This window comes from Bison bison, unplaced genomic scaffold (assembly GCF_000754665.1).
Source record: "Bison bison bison isolate TAMUID 2011002044 unplaced genomic scaffold, Bison_UMD1.0 scf7180017860360, whole genome shotgun sequence".
NCBI classification, from domain to species: domain Eukaryota; kingdom Metazoa; phylum Chordata; class Mammalia; order Artiodactyla; family Bovidae; genus Bison; species Bison bison.
Window position 1 is genome coordinate 351165 of NW_011490932.1, and position 24634 is coordinate 375798.

Consider the following 24634-nt stretch of genomic DNA (forward strand, 5'->3'; position numbering starts at 1 on the left):
CTTAAAATTTCTATTATTTTTTGTCTGATTCTCACACCCCTGCCATAAAAGTAAAGAAACAAATTTGAATATTAGCATACCACCCATTGGATATACCTTTTTTAATCACCTTAAAAAAAAAAAATTAGCTTGGGACTTTCCAGGTGGTCTAGTGGCTAAGACTCCATGATCCCAATGCAGGGGACCTGGGTTCAATCCCTGGTCAAGTAACTATTAATAGATCCCACATGCCCGAAGATCCCCATGTGTCACAACTAAGACCCAGAGTAGCCAAATCAATTTTAAGTATACAAGTCTATGAGTTTTGACAAATGTTTACAGTCATGCAACCATGACCACAGTCAAACCACATTATCATCAAACCCCCAAATTCCCTGTGCTACTTTGAAGTCAGTTCCTTCAACCTACCTCTGGCTGTTGGTAACTGATCATCAGTCATTAGTTCTGCCTTTTCTAGAATGTTTCATATATGAAGTCAAATAGTATGCAGCCTTTTCTAACTGCCTTCTTTCATTCAACATACTATGTTTTAAAAGATTTACCAATGGAGTAGTGTGTTGAGTAGTTGGTTCTTTTTTTCTTGCTGGGTAGTTTTTCAGAGAATTAATGTACCTGACTTTGCTCATTCATTCACTATGGGATGTGTATTTGGGCTGTTTTCAGTTTTGGATTATTATGAATAAAGCTGCTATAAACATTTACATTCAGGCCCTTTGTGGACACATGTTTTTATTTCTCTTGGGTAAATAACCAGAAGTAGGACTGCTGAATCATACAGTAAGTTAATGCTCAACTTTATAGGAAACTGCCAAACTGTTCCCCAAAGTGATTGTACCACTCCACATTCGCACCAGCAATGTAGAGACAGTCTGGCTAATCCACAATCTTGCCACCATCTGGTAATATTTGTGTTTTAAAGTCTAGCCATTCTAGATTGTAGCATTCTGGTTATTGTGGTATCTAATTGTGGTTTTAGTTTTCATTTTCCTGATGAGTGATGATATTGAGCATCTTTTCTTTTGCTTATTGGTTATTTGCATTTCTCCTTTCATGAAATGTCTATTCAAACCTTGGCCACGTTTTTTTTTTTTTTAAAGTGGAAATTTTATCTTTTTAATTAAGTTGTAAGTATTCTGGGTACAAGTTCTTGATTAGATACGTTTTGGGCAAATGTTTTCTCCAACTCCGTGATTTGCCTGCCTTTTCCTTTTTTATCAGAAGAGCAAAAATTTCCTTTTTCATGAAGTGCAGTTTAACAACTGTTTTCTTTATGGTTCACACTCTTTGTGTCCTATTTATGTGTTCTTTGACTAACCTAAGGTTAATAAATTTTTCTGTATTTTTTTTTTTTTTGTGTGTGTGTGTGTCTGTTTGTCCTTATATTTAGATCTATGAATGCTGCTGACCCATAAAGAAAACAGTTGTTAAACTGCACTTCATGAAAAAGGAAATTTTTGCTCTTCTGATAAAAAAGGAAAAGGAAGACAAATAATGGAGTTGGAGAAAACATCTGCCCAAAACGTATCTAACAAATTAATTTTTATATTTTGAGATTAGGATTGTGGTTTAGTTTTTTGCACATGGATATCAAAATGTTCTAGCAAATTGCTGAAAAGATTATATAATTCTTTGTTGAATTATACTGGCACTTTCATATTAAAAAATTATTTTGGATATTCTGGGTCCTGTAAATTTTTATGTAAATTTTAGGTTAGCTTCTCATTTCCAACAAAATACCTGCTGAATTTTTCATCACAATTGCACTGAATCTATCAATCACTTTGATGACAACTGACACTTTAGCAATAGTCAGCATTCCAATCTAGGAATGTGATGTATCTATTTATTTAGGTCTGCCTTACTTTTTCTCAGCAATATTTACTAATTTTCAGTGTCATGTACTTGCTTCATATTTTGTTAGTTTTATCCTTAAGTATTTAGCATTTTTGATGCTATTACAAACAGTACTAAAAAACTTTTAATTTTCAAAAATTTCAACTTATCACTAGTATACAGAGATATAATCAACTTATTTTCATCATGACCCTGTGTTCTGTAATCTTGCTAGACATTAGTTTAATAGCTTGCTTGTAGATTTCAGCTATGATACTTTAAGAAACCAATCTACTTCAGCCTTAATTTCCTCACTTAAAAAATAGCCATTTGTGAGAAATAATAAAAATTGAGAAAAAAAATCAAAGAAGAAAAAAAAACCTCTCAAAACATTTGACACAGTATCTAATCCACAGAAAGTATTTAGCACTTATTAAATCTCCTCGCAAATTTCACAGTTCTTACAAGATTCAGCAATGTTGACATGTCCCCAGTTTTTATCTTACAGTCCTAATCCTTCTCCCAGGCTTGAGATCCTTATTCCCATTTACCATATTTCTATTACGTCAATGATGTGTTAGAGCTTCAAGTACAAGTCCTAAATCAGTATCATAACCCTCATTCATCCGTGAATCACTTCTGCTTTCACAAAGTCTTATGAAATTATTGTCAACTTTACTACCCCAAATTTTGTAGAAATCACTGATAACTGCCCCCAAACACACAAACCTAGTTAGTTACTGAATCTTTACTAATCACAGTAACTACTGTTTAATGTTGATTATGTGGCAAACTCTATGCCAAACACTAATTTAGTCTTCACAACAATTCTATGATTAAGTTACTATTATTGTCATAGTATACATGAGGAAACTGAGGCACAGAGGTTAAACATCTTTCCTAAAGTCATGTACTCAGTAATGATGGAGCAAGTATCACGACCCAGGCAATCTACATCTGGAAACAGTAATCTGAAACATAAATTATATTGCCTCTAATATGTGCAGACCATAGGATCCACTTGTTTGTAGAGATAGTAGGATTGGGTGCTGTTAAAATGACATTTGGGGAAATCCAAGAAATATTTAATGATCCATTAAAATAAGCACCCTCAGCATGATGTTCCTAAAAAAAAAAAAAAAAAAACAGGTGCAAAGAGGCCAGGAGCAAATGGGAAACAGAATGACGACTGTGTTATTCAGCTGGGCTTGTGAGCGAAAACTGCAATTTAGAAGTCTCTGGTAGATGCGAATGGAGAATGTGATCAGTTTAAGAGAGGTCATTAAGCCCCAGTCCCATCTTAACTCCGGTTGGCTCCTGGAGACTAAATACATCACAAAGACTAAAAAGAAGTGCAAGTGATCTCCAACCCTGTTTTTCTAGTCACAGAAAAAGAGGAAATGGAAGAGCAACCTGTCTTCATGACTGTTAGAGATTAGAGACCAGAAACCAGAAACATGACCAGAACAATCTTGGAATGGGAGCCAAACATATTAAGAATTTCTTTTCTCTGGGAAAGGAAGTGTGGTGAGTAGAGAACAGGGTAGAGAAATCTCCACAAGTCACAAGTCCCTAGCTGTATTTCTAAAACCAATTTTCCCATCTATTCCCTTGAGCTATCACACCAATTGAGGCCATGGTTACCTGTCACTTGAGTGTCAGATGCTCCCATTCATGGTATCTTGAATTACTCTGAAATATATATATATTTCTCTGAATATATATTCAGCTCAGTTCAGTTGCTCAGTTGTGTCCGACTCTTTGTGACCCCATGAACCACAGCACACCAGGCCTCCCCGTCCATTGACTCCCGGAGTCCACCCAAACCCATGTCCATCGAGTCGGCGATGCCATCCAACCGTCTCATCCTCTGTCGTCCCCTTCTCCTCCCGCCCTCAATCTTTCCCAGCATCAGGGTCTTTTCAAATGAGTCAGCTCTTTGCGTAAGGTGGCCAAAGTATTGGAGTTTCAGCTTCAACATCAGTCCTTCCAATGAACACCCAGGACTGATCTCTTTTAGGATGGACTGGTTGGATCTCCTTGCAGTCCAAGGGACTCTCAAGAGTCTTCTCCAACACCACAGCTCAAAAGCATCAATTCTTTGGCGCTCAGCTTTCTTTATAGTCCAACTCTCACATCCATACATGAGCACTGGAAAAATCATAGTCTTGACTAGATGGACCTTTGTTGGCAAAGTAATGTCTCTGCTTTTTAATATGCTGTCTAGGTTGGTCATAACTTTCCTTCCAAGGAGTAAGCATCTTTTAATTTCATGGCTTAATACCAAGTTAATTATCTAAAATGATTCTCATCACATTACCCCTCACAACTCACTGAAGTGAATATAAGCTCTTTGTTTGTTATTTCAGGCCTACCAGAATATGAAACTATCTATCTCCTCTGCCTAACTGTACATATGCCAAATCAGTTGACTAAATTATCTGTTATTTCCGGATAATCCCTTAATTGTTTTCCTTCTACATTTAGGAAGGTTTATAAAGTGTTGGGAATGCCCTTCTCTCAGTTCTGCATATCACAATTCAAACTTCAGATGCTTGTTTCACATACCTCCTCCTCTAAAAGATCATTCCCTATACTACTTTAAAATAAATAGGGACATTGATAGACCAGTATAGATCCTTGAGATACAGAACATTTTCCTTTAAAATGTAAATATGTATATAAAGTTATTCTTTTAGCTCTTTGGAAACAGAAATCGTATCTTAAGAAATTTTTTCATCTACAGTGTTATGCACAAAGGTTCAATGACTATTGAGTTGAATACTTTCTAGTCCATTGTAAGAAAAATTTAGAGAGAGATTTTAGCTCTCTATTATTCTTATCATAGTCCACACCTCACCAAAGAGAAATCTGAGTACAACATACATACATACATTCTCCTCTGAAAGCATAGGGAGAGAGATATTCACAGAAAAGTACAGCGTTCATAATGCTGGCTCACATTTAAAATAAAAAGAAATAAGGTAAGCAATGTTACACATTTGAAATTGACAGGAAGAAAGCCTTAGATTCATTCAGATATTAAAGAATTGAGAGAAGCAGAGAACATTTCATAAAACTGTTGATACTCAGAAGATACTCAATTCTCACAGAGAAGAGGCAGCCATGACAATATCCAGTATATTCTCTCCTGGTGGCTCAGTGATAAAGAATCCGCCTGCCAGTGTAGGAGACGTAGGTTCGATCCATGGGTTGGGAACATCCTCTGGAGGAGGAAATGGCAGTTGACTCCAGTATTCTTGCCTGGAGAATCCCATGGACAGAGGAGCCTATCAGGCTATAGTCCAAGAGGTCACAAAGAGTCAGACACAGCTTAGTGACTAAACAACAATATTCCATGATACAGGAAAATGAGTTTAGCTGTATAGAGTTTTACTTTGGGTACACAATTATGTATGTACAAATTTATAACATTCATCAGATAGTATCAGCAATTAAAAATTCTTAGACGTGTTTATAAATTGCATCATTTTTATAAATCAAATTCATAAAAAGAAAAATGACACCTTTTTCACAGTCTATTCAAATGAACCCCAAGAATTACAATTGCTAAACTTTTTATTGAAAGCTTATAAAAAGTGTGAGCCATTAATTCAACATTGCGCTAGTGCTCTCTACCATCAAAGACATATGTATAGTTTAAGCAGGCATAAACTTCAGCTGTATCTTGTTGTTCAGTCTCTCAGTCATGTCCGATTCTTTGTGACCCTATGGACTGCAGCATGACAGATTTCCCTGTCCTTCACTGTCTCCCAGAGTTTGTTCTAACTCATGTTCATTGAATCGGTGATGCCATCCAATCATCTCATCCTCTGTCGCACCCTTCTTCTCTTGCTCTCAATCTTTCTCAGCTTCAAGGTCTTTTCCAACGAGTCAGGTCTTCACATCAGGTGGTCAAAGTATTGGAATTTCAGCTTCAGCATCAGTTCTTTCAATAAATATTCAGGGTTGATTTCCATTATAATTGACTGGTTGGATCTCTCTGGTGTCCAAGGGACTCTCAAGAGTCTTCTCTAGCACCACAGTTCAAAAGCATCAATTCTTCTGTGCTCAGCTTTCTTTACAGTCCAACTCTCACATTCGTACATGGCTATTGGAAAAACCATAGCTTTGACAATATGGACCTTTGTTGGCAAAGTGATGTCTTTGCTTTATAATACACTGTCTAGGTTGGTCATAGCTTTTCCTCCAAGGAGCAAGCATCCTTTAATTTCATGGCTGCAGTCACTGATGCAGTGATTTTGGAGCCCAAGAAAATAAAGTCTGTCACTGTTTCCATTTTTTCCCCATCTATTTGCCATGAAGTGATGGGACTGGATGCCATGATCTTTCTTTTTTGAATGTTGAGTTTTAAACCAGTTTTTTCACTCTTCTCTTTCACCTTCATCAAGAGGTTCTTTAGTTCCTCTTTTCTTTCTGCCATTAGAGTGGTATCTGCATATCTGAGGTTATTAACATTTCTCCCGGAAATCTTGATTCCAGCTTGTGATTCATCCAGCCCAGCATTTTGCATGATGTACTCTACATATAAATTAAATAATGTGTCACAGGGTGACAATATACAGCCTTGACATACTCCTTTCCCAATTCTGAACCAGTCTGTTGTTCCATGTCCGGTTCTAACTGTTGCTTCTTGACCTGCATACAGGTTTTGCAGGAGGCAGGTAAGGTGGTCTGGTACTCTCATCTTTAAGAATTTTCCACAGTTTGTTGTATATACTTTAATTTGTAAAGGTAGTTCTGCTTAAAATTTGTGGGACGAAAACTGGTACATAAGTCTGCAGAAAGGCTACTAGAGCTTACAATTTCTTATAAGGGTAATGATTAATATTTAAGGGAGATAAGACAGCTGAGCAAGAGGTGGTTTTTATCATGATAAGAAGCATTATTTGCTATTGGATAACACATAATTGTACAGTAGCTAGTAACATGGAAAACTGGCTAAAAAATTGTTATCCTTTAGAAGCATTCAGTTCATGGTGTTAATTTTCAAAAATTAGAGACCAGTATTTTAGTTAAAGAACTTGATTTATATTTTACAAGTGCTATTACTTTGAGGTCCAAAAAAAAAAAATCTATGCTTACTATACACAAATGATTGGATTTCATAACACATTTTCCATTTAAACATCTGTTGACTTATTTCTGGATCAAATGCAGTTTAACTAATGGCAAAAGATGAGAAATGAATAAGAATAGACATGTCTTGTGGTACCAACATACAGAACATTCCATTCTCATAAATGACAGGCTATTAACCATAGTGTGATTTTCCTCTAAACTACTTTAAAAAACTATTTCAAAGCTAACATTTCATTGTCATTTACAGGAATATGAATTCCTCTACAGGTTTACATGTGGACAGTCTATCTGACCTGAATGATCTGGGTGCACCCTTGCCTGGAGGCTGGGAGATGTATTCTTTTGGTCATTTTCCATCTCTGTGATTTTGGACAAAAAGTATGTTAGAAATGATAGGCATCATTACATTTGGATTATCTATGAATATTCTCGCTAACAGAAATTCATCTTTGGGGTTTCAGTGAATTAAAGGAAAACATCTGAATTCTAATAATAGATATGTGGATGTCAGTTAAGTTTCGCTGTTTGAAGATCTATTAACTCATTTCCTACTTTTGACAAATGTACAGATTAGACTTCTAACTTGTAAAATAAAAACATATTGCCTTTAAGTTAAAAAAATCCATTAAAAAAACACATGGATATATCACTGGGCTGGCTAAAAAGTTTTTCTGTAAGATGTTAAGGCAAAATCCAAACAAACTTTTTGGCCAACACAATGTTTTGAAACTCTCAAATAATGCAAGGGAAATCCCAATAGTATGAATTACTAATGATTAAAATAAATGGTAAGTTGAGGAAAGGGACCTCCTTCATCCAAGAGTTTTGTAACAGTCAAGGTTATCCATCTGCATGAAACAGTTTTACCAGATCTAGTCAGAGACTGCTTCAACCCTTTGTCTTCATTGTGCTGAATAGAGAATACACAATTAAAGTTTAAAAGTCAACTAACTGGAGGATGAGAATAAATAATAATAGTTAACATTTATTGAGAATTTAAACTGTAAAATAAATATCATTTCATTCTATGATGCACAGAATTATATGATGTATAGTTATGTTTCTTTCTTCATTTACAGTAAAGCCCTTTAACGGATAAAAGGAATTGAGAATATCTTCACATCTGGTAACAATGATTTCTGGAATTTCTTCATACTAGTAACAATTATTTCTACAGAAGGAGAAACTAAATGATCACGTATCCAGCATATGACATAGAAATAAACAGGTTACACATACACTTATTAAAACCAGAAAGGGCTAAAAGTTAGCTGAATGAAAAAAATGAGTATAACAAAAATAAAACATGGAAGTCATTATATTATTAAAAGATCTTACTTATTGAATCTTAAGTATAATAAAGCAAAAAGTACTCGCTATATAGAAGAAAGCAATTATATGGTCTAAATGAAGTTAATATAGCTTAGCTTAAAGCTGTATTTCCACACTCTGTTAAAAACATCCAATTCTGTTTGTTTACCTCAGAATGTAAGTGCCATGATGTTCTTAAAAAAATATTATTAGAAGTAGGATATCTTTTAATTCAGAATAAATATATGTCACACATCATATTGCACAAAGCCTAGAATCTATAAGGTGTCATTTAAGATCGAGTAATTTGCTAAATGTCACATTAGTAGGTTGAAAAGATAATCCAACTTTATACTAATTCAAATGACTTAAAAGGCATATGGAATGGGTTGAATGGTGGGCTGTCCCCAAAATATATGATCATGCTCTAATATTACCTTACATGGAAAAAGGGTTTTTGTAGATGTGATTAAGCAAATATGCTGATAGGAAGAGCCTGCCTTGGGTTATTTGGGTGGGCCCTAAATGCAATCACACATATCCTTATAAAACACATACAGAGGAAAAGGTGATATGAAAACTGGCAGAGACTAGAGGAGATGTGGCCATAAGCCAAGGAAAGCAAGGAATGCCTGGAGCCCCAGAAGATGGAAGAAGCAAGGAACAGAGTGTCCCTGGAGCTTGTGGAGAGAGCATGGCCTTTCAGACACCTTGGTTTCAGACTTCTAGCTTCCAGACTGAGAGAATAAATTTCTGCTGTTTTAAGTCACAAAGTTTGGGATAATTTCTTATGGCAACCAAAGAAAATTAATACAGTATCACTGTGAATTTTGTTATTGTTTTTAACTTGCATACTGGAGAGCAAAAATGTACATATTGATGCTGTTTAACATCACACATGTTGTGCTTCATAGTCTGCTTACTGATGGAATGACACAATTCTGTGGCAGAATGAACACCGGGACGGGAACAAAGAGAACACATATCTACTTCTAATGCTGCTCCTAGTAACAATATAACTCCGGACAAGTCATATAACCTATTTAGGATTCTTTCCTCATCTGCTAAATGAGTAGAATGTTTTCAATAACTAAGGTTTTCCCAGCTCTAAACTTTAGGCAACCTTTAAAGTTCCCAAAAGGAATAAAAGCAGAGTGTAAACATTTTTATGATAAAAATAAAGATATTAAAATTGTAACACTGGACAGTTTGATCAACTGAAATCTGCCAGAAGACTGTAAGATTCACAGGATTGCACAAATTTATAAACAGGAATTATTAAATACTCATCATATGTAAAATTCTCCATAAAATATTAACTTTTACAAACATTCATGTAACACCAGTTATATGTCCAGAAATGTGTCAGGCTCCACGTAATATAATAGAAAAATAAGTCTGAATGGTTTATAGAAACTGAACTACTACCTATTATATGGCCATTAAAAAAGTTAATACACTTAAAACCCTTAAACAGTGCTAGGCATAGTAAGAGATCAATAAATATTAACTTTATTACCTAGAATAAATCTCATTTTTTCTTGAGTGCCTTCTATCAATAAGAAGAACCTTATAGCACTTTAAGATAATATTAGGAGGGTTATGCAGTAACAAAATTTTTAAAAGCTTAACTATCTGATTTTTATTCATGGCAACCATTTCTTATTCCTTCAAAACATAACACTTCCAATCAATTCTGTTTCCTTTTTACTGAAAGAACTTTTCATAATGACTGCAGTACTGAAGTATAATTTAGAAGCAGTCTCTAAAACTGGAAGTAACGTTCATCTAAATATGCCTGCCAAGTTTAAAAATGTATTAGGAGTTAAATTGAAACATGTTGAAAATGACTCATTGTGGACCAGAATATACACTGTAGGAAATAAGAGCTCATTTACAAGTGGGAGAAATACACTCACACTTCATCTGTGGTAATTCTCTGGACTTTCCTTCCAGTAAACATAATATTTTAAAATAATCGTGGAAAATATCTTACTTTTAACTTAAGTTTTTATGAGTTGATTTAGTCAGCTGGCATTCCAACTTTTTACACATATCTTTTTTTGGACACGGATATATTTACCAAATGTAAATCTATGAAAATTTCCCCCTAAGCAACAGAGCAGCAGCCTATAAAGAAAGCTATATAAACGCACGCGTGTGCGCACACACCCCACCCACCCACCCACACATACCCCCTCTCTCTGATTCAATTCATATACATAATGACTGACCAACTACGACTCTGGATTTCTAAGAAAGCATCTTGAAAAATGTGCAGATATATGATGATGTGTTTTCTTTCATTTACAAACACACGGTATTGATAAGTCACCAGAAGAGCAAGTGCTTTGAGTTCTTTTTCTAGCAACACTTACATATTTGTACTGATTCTATCTACTCTCTCCACTTGGGACCAAAAATTACAATTTGTGAGGCAACTGGTTAGATTTAGAAAAGATGATAGAACCCTCTCATCCTCCTCCACTCACCTCTACAAAAAAATAAAATAAAAGGTCTGCAAGATGAATGGACCTGAAAGCTTGATCTTACTATCAACATATTCTCACTAAGCTAATTAATGAGCTACATACTGAACTATATCTTTGATCATAGCTTAATGTGGCCTTAAGCTAGATTCAGTGAAAAAGTGCGCACTTTCCCTGTGGCAAATGTGATGCCTAAATATTCCGGAGCATCTCTTCATTGTGTATATATTGTCACGGCAGAGGGATTCTCAAGGCCCTGAATTATTATTTTAAAACAATTTTAATAAATGAATTATTCCAGAATAGTTTTAGATCCTGTGTTATTTTTCACTTAAAAAAAAAAACCTTTTGCATCTCTTTTGTTTTGGCAATGCGGGATCCTCGTGACGGCACGAGGGCTTTCTTTAACTGCAGCGCATAGGCCTCTCCTGTTGCAGCACATGGGCTCCACAGCCTGCAGACAGTAGCCGGGCGCACAGGCTCTAGAGCACGCAGGCTTGGCTGCCCCACAGCATATGGAACCTTAGTTTCCCGACCAGGGAATGCATCTGTGTCCCCTGCCTTGTAAGGTGGATTCTTAACCCCTGGATCATAATCACAGTCCCTCTTTTTCCTCTTTAAATAACTGGAGTTACTACTTATTGTGAAAAGAATATAGTTTAATTTTTGACCCAAATTGTATTTCCTTTTCTACATAATAGGGGGTCCATCACACTTAAAATTGCCAGAAAAGACACATTCAGTTGTCTGTCATGTTAAGAATTTATATTTTCCGTTTTATGCTTCTTTGATGTTTGCTTTGTTATTTATCTTTTGTTATAAAGTCTATGCTTTCTTTATCTTTTCTATTTCCTCTGGCAATATGCAAGTATACTGTCTGTTTTCAGTTTAATTAATGTTTTCTTTCGTAACTAATATGTTTAAATATATATTTGTTGATAATGCTATCGATTCTTATGAAGTTTGAGGAAATTATAATTATACAATATTATATATATTATATACACACTATTTTCCTCTCACCATCAATTCTCTAATTTTAGTCGCAAGTCGCTATTTTTGCCTTTACTTACGTTAAATTATTATTTTTATGCTGTAGTTTCCCCTTAACTATTATGATTACAATGTGTTTTGAAACCAGAATGACAACAGTTATTATGATTTAATTTTACATTAAGTGTTCACTGCCAGTTCTTTTACACCTTAGCATCTCAATTCATGAGTTCTTTGATTCTTTGGCTGTGGTGACATGCTTTTAAAGCGGCTTCAGTCATGTTTGACTCTTTTGCGACCCCATAGACTGCAGCCCACCAGGTTCCTCTGTCCATGGCATTTTCCAGTATTCCAACAAGAATACTGGAGTGGGTTGCCATTTCCTTCTCCAGGGGATCTTCCTGACTCAGGGATCGAACCTGAGTCTCCCATGCTTCCTGCACTGCAGGCAGATCCTTTACCCTCTGAGCCATCGGGGAAGTTCAGGTTACACTTTTAAGTAGGTTTTTTTTAAGGAGGGGACATGGGTAACAGGTTTCCTGAGTCCTCATAGGACTAGTGACTTTTCATTACTCAGGATGCAAAAATGTCACCCCTCACATACTTTAACTTCCTTGAATCACACTCTCATTTTATCTCTCTCAAATAATTGCTACCTTCTAAAAATTACTTTCTTTATTGCTTATTTACATGCATTCTGATTTACAACATAAGAATGTAAATTGCACTGAGACAGAGACCTTTTGTTAAATCTTCAATTCCATGGTCAAGAAGTGCTTGCTTAAAGCAGATGGTTAATAAATATTGTCAGGAACGTCCCTGGCAGTCCAGTAGCTAACACTCTGACCTCCAATTCAGGGGACTGGGGTTTGACCCTTGGTAAGGGAGCTGGATCCCACAATGCCACCACCAGGACTCTGCATGCCCCAACTGAGGATCTCATATGCTGCAACTAAGACCTAGGGTTGCCAAAGCAATCAACTAATCAATCGATATATTTAAAAAAAAAAATAATACTGCTAAACAAATAAAGTACACAATTATGGAAAGAGAAAATTAATCTCAACCAGTATTTTGTTCCTTAGCAAATGACTTACTTATCCAGTCCAGATACTTCTAATAATGTTCCTTTAAGTTATATTTAACAACTTCACTTGGATTTACTGCATTGTTGTCCTGTTCTCTCCACACCACCCAGAATGTGGTGAGTTCTGCTAAACTGCAGATCCTTATCTCAGAAAGAATTTTCTTCTTCTCTATCTCTAAATATTTTTTCCTCTTCCATTGTTATACTGACACATAACTTTCTCCTTTTTTTTTTAAATTCTTCTTGATACACTAATTCTCTGAATGTGGATATATTTTGTCTGTTCTCTATGTCTAATATCACTTCACTAAATGTTTGCATGACTTTTTTCTCTTTCTGTTTTTGTTTTGGTCTGTTTCTGATTTAGAAACCTCCCTTTTCAAATTATCAATTCAATGTTCTGGATCACCCTCCCTCCTTTTCCTATCCTCACTTTATTCTTTAATTCCTTAATAAGATTTGTGCATCATCAGTTCAGTAGAGTTCAGTCGCTCAGTTGTGTCCGACTCTTTGTAACCCCACGAACTGCAGCATGCCAGGCTACCCTGTCAATTACGAACTCAAAGAGCTTACTCAAACTCATGTCCGTGGAGTCGGTGATGCCATCCAACCATCTCATCCTCTGTCGTCCCCTTCTCTTCTCGCCTTCAATTTTTCCCAGCATCAGGGTCTTTTCAAAAGTCAGCTCTTCGCATCAGGTGGCCAAAGTGTTGGAGTTTCAAGCTTCAGCATCAGTCCTTTCAATGATTCAGGACTGATTTCCTTTAGGATGGACAGGTTAGATATCTTTACAGTCCACGGGACTCTCAAGACTCTTCTCCACCACCACAGTTCAAAAGCAGCAGTTCTTCGGCTCTCAGCTTTCTTTATAGTCCAACTCTCACATCCATACATGACCACTGGAAAAACCATAGCCTTGACTAGACAGACCTTTGTTGGCAAAGTAATGTCTCTGCTTTTTAATATGCTATCTAGGTTGGTCATAACTTTGCTTCCAAGGAGCAAGGGTCTTTTAATCTCATGGTTGCAGCCACCATCTGCAGTGATTTTGGAGTCCCCCCAAAATAAAGTCTCTCACTGTTTTCATTGTTTCCCCATCTATTTGCCATGAAGTGATAGGACTGGATGCCATGATCTTAGTTTTCTGAATGTTGAGTTTTAAGCCAATTTTTTCACTCTCTCTTTCACTTTCATCAAGAGGCTCTTTAGTTCTTCTTCACTTTCTGCCATAAGGGTTGTGTCATCTGCATATCTGAGGTTATTGATATTTCTCCTGGCAATCTTGATTCCAATTTGTGCTTTCTCCAGCCCAGCATTTCTCATGATGTACTCTGCATATAAGTTAAATAAGCAGGGTGACAATATACAGCCTTGACATACTCCTTATTCGATTTGGAACCAGTCTATTGTTTCATGTCCAGTTCTAACTGGACTTGACCTTCTTGACCTGCACACAGATTTCTCAGGAGGTAGGTAAGGTGGTCTGATAATCCCATGGCTTTAAGAATCTTCCACAGTTTCTTGTGATCCACACAGTCAAAGGCTTTGGCATAGTCAATAAAGCAGAGATAGATGTTTTTCTGGAATTCTCTACCTTTTTCGATTATCCAACGGATGTCAGCAATTTGATCTCTGGTTCCTCTGCCTTTTCTTAAACCAGCTTGAACATCTGGAAGTTCATGGTTCACGTACTCTTGAAGCCTGGCTTGGAGAATTTTGAGCATTACTGTGCTAGCCTGTGAGATGAGTGCAATTGTGCAGTAGTTTGAGCATTCTTTGGCACTGCCTTTCTTTGGAATTGGAATGAAAACAGATCTTTTCCAGTCCTGTGGCCACTGCTGTTTTCCAAATTTGCTGGCATACTGAGTACAGCACTTTAGCAGCAGCATCTTTTAGGATTTGAAATAGCTCACTGGAATTCCATTGCCTTCACTAGCTTTGCTTGTAGTGATGCTTTCTAAGGCCCTCTTGACTTCACATTCCAGGATGTCTGGCTTTAGGTGAGTGACCATACAATCGTGGTTATTTGGGTCATAAAGATCTTTTTTGTATAGTTCTTCGATGTATTCTTACCACCTCACCTCAATATCTTCTGCTTCTGTTAGGTCCATATGATTTCTGTCCTTTATTGAGACCATCTTTGCATGAAATGTTCCCTTGGTATCTCTAATTTTCCTGAAGACATCTCTAGTCTTTCCCATTCTATTGTTTTCCTCTATTTCTGTGCATTGATCACTGAGGAAAGCTTTCTTATCTCTCCTTTCTATTTTTTGGAATTCTGCATTCAAATGGGTGTATCTTTCCTTTTCTCCTTTGCTTTTCCATCTTTTCTTTTCTCAGCTATTCGTAAGGCCTCCTCGGACAACCATTTTGCATTTTTGCATTTCCTTTTCTTGGGGATAGTCTTGATCACTGCCTCCTGTACAATGGCATGAACGTCCGTTAATAGTTCTTCAGGCACTCTATCAGATCTAATGCCTTGAATCTATTTGTCACTTCTACTGTATAATCGTTAGGGATTTGATTTACATCATACCTGAATGGTCTAGTGGTTTTCCCTACTTTCTTCAATTTAAGTTGGAATTTGACAATAAGGAGTTCATGATCTGAGCCACAGTCAGCTCCTGATCTTGTTTTTGTTGACTGTATATAGCTTCTCCATCTTTGGCTGCAAAGAATATAATCAATCTGATTTCAGTATTGACCATCTGGTGATGTCCATGTGTAGAATCTTCTCTTGTGTTATTGGAAGAGGGTATTTGCTATGCCCGGTGTGTTCTCTTGGCAAAACTGTGTTAGCCTTTGACCTGCTTCGTTTTGTACTCCAAGGCCAAATTTGCCTGTTATTCCAGGTATCTCTTGACTTCCTACTTTTGCATTCCAGTCCTCTATAATGAAAAGGACATCTTTTTGGGGTGTTAGTTCTAGAAGGTCTTGTAGGTCTTCATAGAACCGTTCAACTTCAGTTTCTTCAGCATTACTGGTCAGGGCATAGACTTGAATTACTGTAATATTGAATGGTTTGCTTTGGAAACGATCATTCTGTCATTTTTGAGATTGCATCCAAGTTAAAAAAAAAAAAAGCTTATATTTTCTTTGAGATTACTGGTTAATTAAGGCACCAGGAAGGGCACAGTGATAGATACTGTTGTAGTGTTTCCAAAACACGTATTTGAGGAATGAATAGCTAAGGATTATTTGGGGAGCTTTGTAGGAAGTCCAAATTCCCGGGGACCCTCTACAAAGTAGAGGGAGGCAAAAAAAAAATGTCTTCCAAAAAACCCCCAAAATATCTCTCCAGGTAACTGAAATTCATCTAAATTTTGGAATTACTGATACAGTAAAATCAAGTCTGGGGCACTCTTTTTAGCATTCAAAGTGCCTTCATGATGGAAAGAGTCAAAATGAACATGGTAAGCTCTGATCAATTGAAATTGATATTTGTTGAGAATTACTTATATCAAAGACACTGAATAGAGGCCTTATCTTACTAGAGAGGCAAATATATGGATGAAAAAAACCTCTGACCTCAAGAAAAACCCCAACACTTCAGAGGCAAAGATGTGCAAATTAAACACACAATTATAATGCTAGGAAATAGAAGAGATGTCAGTATTTCTGACAGGAACTTAAGGCATGCATGGAAGACAAGATCAATGATTTCAGCCTCACCGCATGAATGTGCATCTACCTGACAGGTGAAAGGTAAGATACACGAGAAAGGGGGAAGAAAAGGTCATTCTTAGCAAAGAATACATATAAAAGGGTGAGCGAGGAAGCACCACACTCTTGCAGAACGTGAAAAGATCAACTAGTCCTGAGTATAAGGGGAGAATCAAAACAAAGATCTGCAACTGGGAAGACAGGCAGGAAGTCTGTGAAGGACTTTAAATGCTAAGTTGTGTGCAGTCTGGATGCCATTCTTCTGAATGACATGATCAGAGCTCTCAGTTTTAGAACATTATTCTCAGAAGAATGAGTGATGAAAATAGGACTAAACTCAAAGCGGCAAGATGCTTCAGAGGCTATTATAAATAGTTCGGGCAAGAGAAAAGAAAGATTTGACTAAAGCAGCGGCACCTGGGTTTAAGAGGAGGGACGTGATTAGATATATTTAGAAATTAGAAATAACATGACATTTGTTTAGTTTAAGTGTTCAGAGAGGCCCTTCTGGACTATCCTATCATGATATACCCTACCTGAGCCATTATTCCTCCTCCAATCTAGTTCAGAGCAATCATCAAAACACATAATTATAACAATTATGGATCTGTTTGATTATTTTCTGTCTCCCTCAATTAGGGGAGGGGCAATCTCCCTTCACTGCTTTATTTATGTACATCAACTTCTAGCACAGCAAATGGCACATGGTAGTTGTCAATAAACACTCTTGGTTGAATAAAAGGTAGAGGAGTGAGGGGAAAAAAAGTAGATGTGAACCACCAGCTCTCTTGTTTAAGGGCCTGGGCAAATAATGACATTAGTCAGAATGCAGAACTACGGGAGGAGAAACAGGTCTGGGCAAGAGGACTGACTGAGGGGGAACGATGGAGCAATCAATTAAGAGGCTACTGTACACAATTACAACATGACACCAGTCAAGAAGTAACGAGAAGCTGACCCAGGACGATGGCAGCAGGAATGCAGAGGATTATACAGATATGACAGGGGTTTTAGAAGCTATGAAATTCAGCAAGATTACACAGGGGAACAAGGGGAAAGGATTATTATTCTGGAAGGTCGAACAGAAATAAATGACTTAAAAATGGTGGTATAGTTTATTGATGTGAGGTCAGCTAAAGCCACTTTTTGTTTTGGGAAGGGTGAATGTTGGCGGAAGCTGAGTTTGTTTCAGAAATACTGAGTTTAAAGTTCTAGAAAAACATCGAGGTAAAAATGTCAATCACGTAGCTGGAAATACAGTTTATAAAACGTAAGAAAAGATTCGGTTTGAGTTTAAAAGCACTTTCGGTCATTCCCTAAAGTGACAGGTAAAAGCTGAGCAGAAGAGATTCCAGAAAGAAGAGACATATATATGTATACGATCCAACATATCAAAAAAAATAATCAAAAGTCATTAAAACAAAATAGAAAAGAAAACAAATGAACTGCTTCAGATTAAAGGAGACTGAAGAGGCATGATAACTAAAAGTAGAGCATAATTTTGGATGTGATGTTGGGCCAGAAAAAAGACTGTTATAAAAGGGCATTACTGGGACAATGACAAAAATGTATAAAAGTGTTATCAATGTTATCCTGAATTTAACAAGTGTCCTGTGATTGTATAAGAGAATATTCTTATTCCTAGAAAATAAACTGTGAATATGTAAAAGTATATGATGCATTAAACTATGCAGAAAAAAAAATAATGTGCAGGGGAAGAAGGGAGAGAAAGAAGAGAGAGAGAGAGAATAAGAAGAATAGAACAAATGTAGTTAAATGCTAGAAAGGGGCAGATCTAGATAAAAGACCTAAAGGAGTTCTTTGCATCATTCTTGTAGCTTTTGTACACAAATGAAATTTGAAATAATAAGTTAAAAAAGAATAAGGACTAAGATAGAATGCTAAAGCCCAGTTTTGATTTGATAACAACTCTGAGAGTGATATCCATTGAAAGTTATTCTGGCTTGAGGACAGAAGAGGTTTATGCTGCCAGGAATCGAAACAGCTTTCTCTATATCAATTGTTCCATTTACACAACAAGATATGCTGATAACTCTAGTCTATTACTGCATAAAGATGTTCTGTCCCACGGACTAACAATACTGGCATCCATCATTAATTTCCCTGATGTAGTCTTTTTTGTTTTTTGGCTACAGATGCCACCCAGTCCTTCTCTGAGAAAAAAAAGACTGACAGAAAACAATATCTAATTGTTTTGTGCATGTGTGTGTTTTGACTCGCTGCACGAAAATACTCATGATGTATTCTTTTGAGGAGGAGAATAGGTATATCACTTTAGAACCTGTAGTACCCTTTAAGCCCAATTACAAGCAACAAACTATCCATGAGTAGCTACAGGACCCCCTGGGCCATTGTTTCTGGTGGGACAAGGAATTTCAGATCAGACCAATACCTTATAAAGAAAAAGAAAGATAGATGAGAGGTGAATAAAACAAAATCCATACACTGTGATCCAAATATGGGTGTTTCTTATTAGTTCTTTTCAAAGCCTTGTGTCTAGACCAAGAAGGAAGAAATAATTTTCATCTCAGCAATAAATTTCTTAATGTTTTCATGTACATGACATTATATACTACTAATTTCAAAGCCTTTACTAGGAAAGAAATAGAGTCACTTGTGGTAACTTAGGATGTAATTAAACCAGTTTAGAATATTCTATACAAGTGGCCAAATATATGTCAGATGGAACAGCAGCTTAAAAACCGAAAGAAAATTTGAGAACGTGGAGTTTGACTGTTTCAATATAAATGAAACAAACCAATGGGCAAACAGAACATTTCAAAAAAATAAGAGAAATCAAGTAATAACACATAATTTTATAAACTCTGAAAAATCATCAGAGTAGCTTACAATTAAAGAGAGCACTTCACAAATTTTCAAAGAAAAAATAAAATACTAAAAGTTATTTAAGAAGCATGAATTTATTGTATATTCTTTCTTTCATAGAGAAGTATGTCAAAACAGTAACTTAATATGGGATTGAGAATCAAGAATTTCTGCATTCAAATAACAACTATGATGTGAATTAAACATTATGTAACCATGAAAATTAAGGATAAATGAATGAAATTACCACAGAATTTATTAAGTAAACAAAGTTTAAACACAGTATAAATAATTTTTCTTTCAAATTTCAACATCCTTTATCCCATCTCAAATGACACAAACATTTATGTGCCTACTGAAGGAGCAAGCAAGATTGAAAAACAAATAAACAAAGATAAAACAATATAAGAATATGACAAAATGTAGAATAAAGGCATGTCAAAACTGTTCTACTCTTGGGGATAAAGCACTGAATGGAAATTTAGGACAGCAGGCTGCTATATCAAGCTTTAAATTAGCCCAATATAACATATGATTCTCTTAATCTACTCACTAGATCTCCTATTCCCTCTTATCTTCTGTCTTCTATAAGTAAAAAATCAGAACAAAATTCTACTATCACCAGAGTAGTTGTAGGAATTGAAATCATAATGTCAAGTAATATTCATTTAACAATATCTACAAACTGAAAAAAAAATTCCAAATACATCAAACCATAGCTAAAAAAAAATTAAAATGACTATAACTGAAAAATAAAGACTTAACTCTGGAGAAGGCAATGGCAACCCACTCCAGTACTCTTGCCTGGAAAATCCCATGGACAGAGGAGCCTGGTAGGCTGCGGTCCATGGGGTTGCTAAGAGTCGGACACAACTGAAAAACTTCACTTTCACTTTTCACTTTCATGCATTGGAGAAGGAAATGGCAACCCACTCCAGTGTTCTTGCCTGGAGAATCCCAGGGATGGGGGAGCCTGGTGGGCTGCCGTCTATGGGAGCTGGACACAGTTGGACACAACCAAAGCGACGTGGCAGCAGCAGCTGGATTATAAATTTAAGCTAAGATTCAAACACAGGCCTCTCCTATAGGATCCCACAGATATAACAGTGTATTCAAATGTATTCTGTTAACACTGATTGAGTTTAAAAATTTCCCCTTGGGGCAGAAAGAGTCCTCAGAGTGCTTACAGAGATTCAAAGCAACAGAAGGAGAGGTAATAACTATTCCTGCTCATGAAAGCTGGGTATTTGTTACTTATAATTAAATAAATTATTGAACTTGAATTGGGACATATACAGATCTTTTCTATGCCTGAGAAAAGTCCAATTTGTTTTTGTAGAAAATTAGAGTCTTGAGCAAAAAGCCTTTTTCATTCATGTTTGAAAGTGGCATACCACTTCCTTACATTTCTCTTTATAATAACACAGGTTGTTTAATCATTAAATGAAGCATTTGGTAAAGTAAAACTTTCAACAAAAATGAAAAAGTTGCGATTAGTTATACTTGACTAGAAAATTGTGTATAGACATGTCTCAGGCTTTACTTAAGCACGATTCAGGGAAATCACAGTGCATGTAAAGAATGAAATACATTTGTTTATTCTGATTTTGACACAAAGGAAGCCAGAGTAAAAACTCAACCTCTGAAATATAAAACAAATATTTTTCCTGGGGTTTCAATATATACAAAACATATACATGATATTCCCAAAATATTCCTAAGCCAACTATACTCAAAAGAATTTCAGTGGATATTTAAATATATATAGAGAAAGTATCTTTTTCAAATATTGTGTTAAACACTAGGTTTTTATTAAAAAAAAAAAAAAAACAGGAAAAGTGAACTACAGAGATTTTAAGATACAAAAATAGCTTGGGTTCACCATTCCTTTTACATGGTAACTTAATCAGTGTATTAATTCTTTCGAACTGTTGTTACAGATAATTTCAGGATCAAAATGGACTTCAGGGACTTTCCTGGTGGTTCAGTGGTTAAGAATCCGCCCTGCAATGCAGGGGACATGGGTTTGATCCTTGGTCAATAAACTAAGATCCCACATGTTTCTGAGCAACTAAGCCTGTACGGTGCAACTACAGAGTCCATGTGTCTCAGTGAAAAATCCTGCATGTGCCAAACTAAAACCTGATGCAGCCAAATAAACAAATAAATACTTAAAAACGGAGAGAGAGACTTTAAACTCATCAAGCTACCCACTTGATACTTCAATCCTTATAAACACAATCCTACTGAATGCTTAGCCAGCTGATGCCTGCACATTTCTGTGCAGAACACAGAAATGTGTTCTCCATTTCTGATGGAGAACACTGTCGATGCCAAGGCATTTTGAAAAGCCCTATCAGAAAACTTGGGCTTCCCTGGTAGCTCAGTTGGTAAAGAATCCGCCTGCAATGCGAGAGACCCTGGTTCGATGCCAGGGTTGGGAAGATTCACTAGAGAAGGGTTAGGCTGCCCATTCCAGGATGCTTGGGCTTCCATGGTGGCTCAGTTGGTAAAGAATCTGCCTGCAACGTGGGAGACCTGGGTTTGATCCCTGGGTTGGGACGGTCCCCTGGAGAAGGGAAAGGCTACCTACTCCAGTATTCTGGCATGAAGAATTCCAGGACTGTATAGTCTATGGGGTCACAAAGAGTCGGACATGACGGAGAGACTTTCACTTTCATCAGAAAGCTTATCTTTACTCTTTTTTGTAATGTCTACTCAGTTGTTCCAATTCTACTACTTTAGACCTTACCAAGTAAGAAAACTACCCATCAACTATTTGTAGACAGTTATAATCTGGGCACTAATAGGATGTTTTCTAATCTTTTGAGTAGGTTTGGTCAATTTCCTCTTAAGACCTTTGGTTTAGAGCTTGGGTGCCCAGACCCAGAATGATTCTATAAACAAGATAATTCCTGATCACATTCTAGATATAACTTCTATTCCCATAGAATAGTATCTCCATATGAAAATTTTCCAAGTTGTCTTTGTATTTTAATTCTAAGCTGATACAGAAATATTAATATCTCCTTTTTATATTTTTTTATTTTTTAAATTATTAAAGTATGATAACACATTTACAGGAGACCTGGAAAATTATGAACAAGGTTCATACAGAACAAGGTTACATACAGTCCCACTATTTAATATCTCCTTTTAAAGCACTTTCACTTTATTGAGCTTTGCACATGCTGAACTTTTTTTTTCCTCTTACAAACTGAAGATTCGTGGCACCAAGCAAATTCACCACTGCCATTTTTCCAGTATCTGCTCACTTTCATATCGGTGTCACATTTTGGAGATTTCTCATAATATTTTAAACTTATTATTATTATATTTATTATAGTGATCTGGGATCAGTGATTTTTTATGTTACTACTGTAATTGTTTGGGGGCTCTAGAAATCTTGCCTATATAAGATAAAAAACTATTTATAATATTCTCTGAACTATCTTCCTGTTATTAGCTTAGTACTACTTTCATCACTCATTCTTCCAGGGTAATCATTCTAGAACTGGGAACTCTGATCATGTTATTCAACAGAATGGCATACAGAATGCACAGCTTAGTACTTAAAGTCTTTCACAGACCCTCTGACTATATTCTCAGGCTCTCTCCCTCTCCTTGGGCCTCCCTATTCCCTGAGACACAACGATACTGAAATTAGCCCTACAATGGCCTCCAAAGTTCAAGTGAAAGGAAGAGGCACACATTTCTCATTTTAAATCAAAAGCTAGAAATGATTACGCTTAGAGGCACACCGAAAGTTGATATAGGTTGAAAGTTGATATAGGCTGAAAGTTAGGCCTCTTGTGCTGAAGAGTAAGCCAAGTTGTGGATGTAAAGGAAAAGTTCTTGGAAGGAAATTAAAACTGTGTCTCCAGTGAACACAAAAATGATAAGAAAGTAAAACAGCCTTACTGCTGATATGAAGCAAGTTTTGGTAGTCTAGACAGATGATCAAACCAGCCACCATGTTCCCTTAAGCCAAAGCCTAATACAGAGCAAGGCAACATTCAGAAAACGAAGATCATGGCATCTGGTCCCATCACTTCATGGGAAATAGATGGGGAAACAGTGGAAACAGTGTCAGACTTTATTTTTGGGGGGTCCAAAATCACTGCAGATGGTGACTGCAGCCATCAAATTAAAAGACGCTTACTCCTTGGAAGGAAAGTTATGACCAACCTAGATAGCATATTCAAAAGCAGAGACATTACTTTGCCAACAAAGGTTCGTCTAGTCAAGGCTATGGTTTTTCCTGTGGTCATGTATGGATGTGAGAGTTGGACTGTGAAGAAAGCTGAGAGCCGAAGAATTGATGCTCTTGAACTGTGGTGTTGGAGAAGACTCTTGAGAGTCCTTTGGACTGCAAGGAGATCCAACCAGTCCATTGTGAAGGAGATCAGCCCTGGGATTTCTTTGGAAGGAATGATGCTAAAGCTGAAACTCCAGTACTTTGGCCACCTCATGCGAAAAGTTGACTCATTGGAAAAGACTCTGATGTTGGGAGGGATTGGGGGCAAGCGGAAAAGGGGACGACAGAGGATGAGATGGCTGGATGGCATCACTGACTCGATGGACGTGAGTTTGAGTGAACTCCAGGAGTTGGTGATGGACAGGGAGGCCTGGCGTGCTGCAATACATGGGGTCGCAAAGAGTCGGACACAACTGAGAGACTGAACTGACTTGAACTGAGGAGAGGTAAGGAAGCTGCAGAAGAAAAGTCTGAAGCTTGAAGAGGTTGGTTCATGGGATCATGAAATTTAAGGAAAGAAGTCATCTCCATAACATAAAAGTGCAAGGCAAACCAGCAAGTGATGATGTAAAAGCTGTAGCAAGATATCCAGATGATCTAGCTAAGATAATTAATGAAAGTGGCTACACTAAACATAGATTATCAATGTAGATGGAATATCTTTCTATTGGAAGAAGATGCCACCTATGACTTTCATAGCTAGAGAGGAGAAGTCAATGCCTAGTTTCAAAGTTTCAAAGAACAATCTGACTCTTTTGTTAGGGGCTAATGAAGCTGGAGTCTTTAAGGTGATGCCAATGATCATTTACTGTTCTGAAAATCCTAGGTGGCCTAAGAATTGTGCTAAATCTACTCTACTTGTGCTCTGTAAGTGGAACAGCAGAGTCTGGATGACCCTGGTCTGTTTATAACATGGCTCACTGAATATTTTAAGCCCACTGCTGAGACTGACTACTAAAAAAAAAAAAAAAACCCTTTTCAAAATATTACTACTCAATGACAATGTCTTTAGTTAACCAACAGTTCTAAGGATGGATGCACAATGACATG

At 36.6% G+C, this 24634-nt stretch overlaps 1 protein-coding gene across 2 annotated transcripts in view; it reads right to left on the reverse strand.

The window, feature by feature from the left end:
- Nucleotides 1–24634, reverse strand: part of PIBF1 (progesterone immunomodulatory binding factor 1) — a 231558-nt gene that overhangs the window by 125202 nt on the left and 81722 nt on the right. The gene's annotated exons all lie outside the window — the stretch shown is intronic.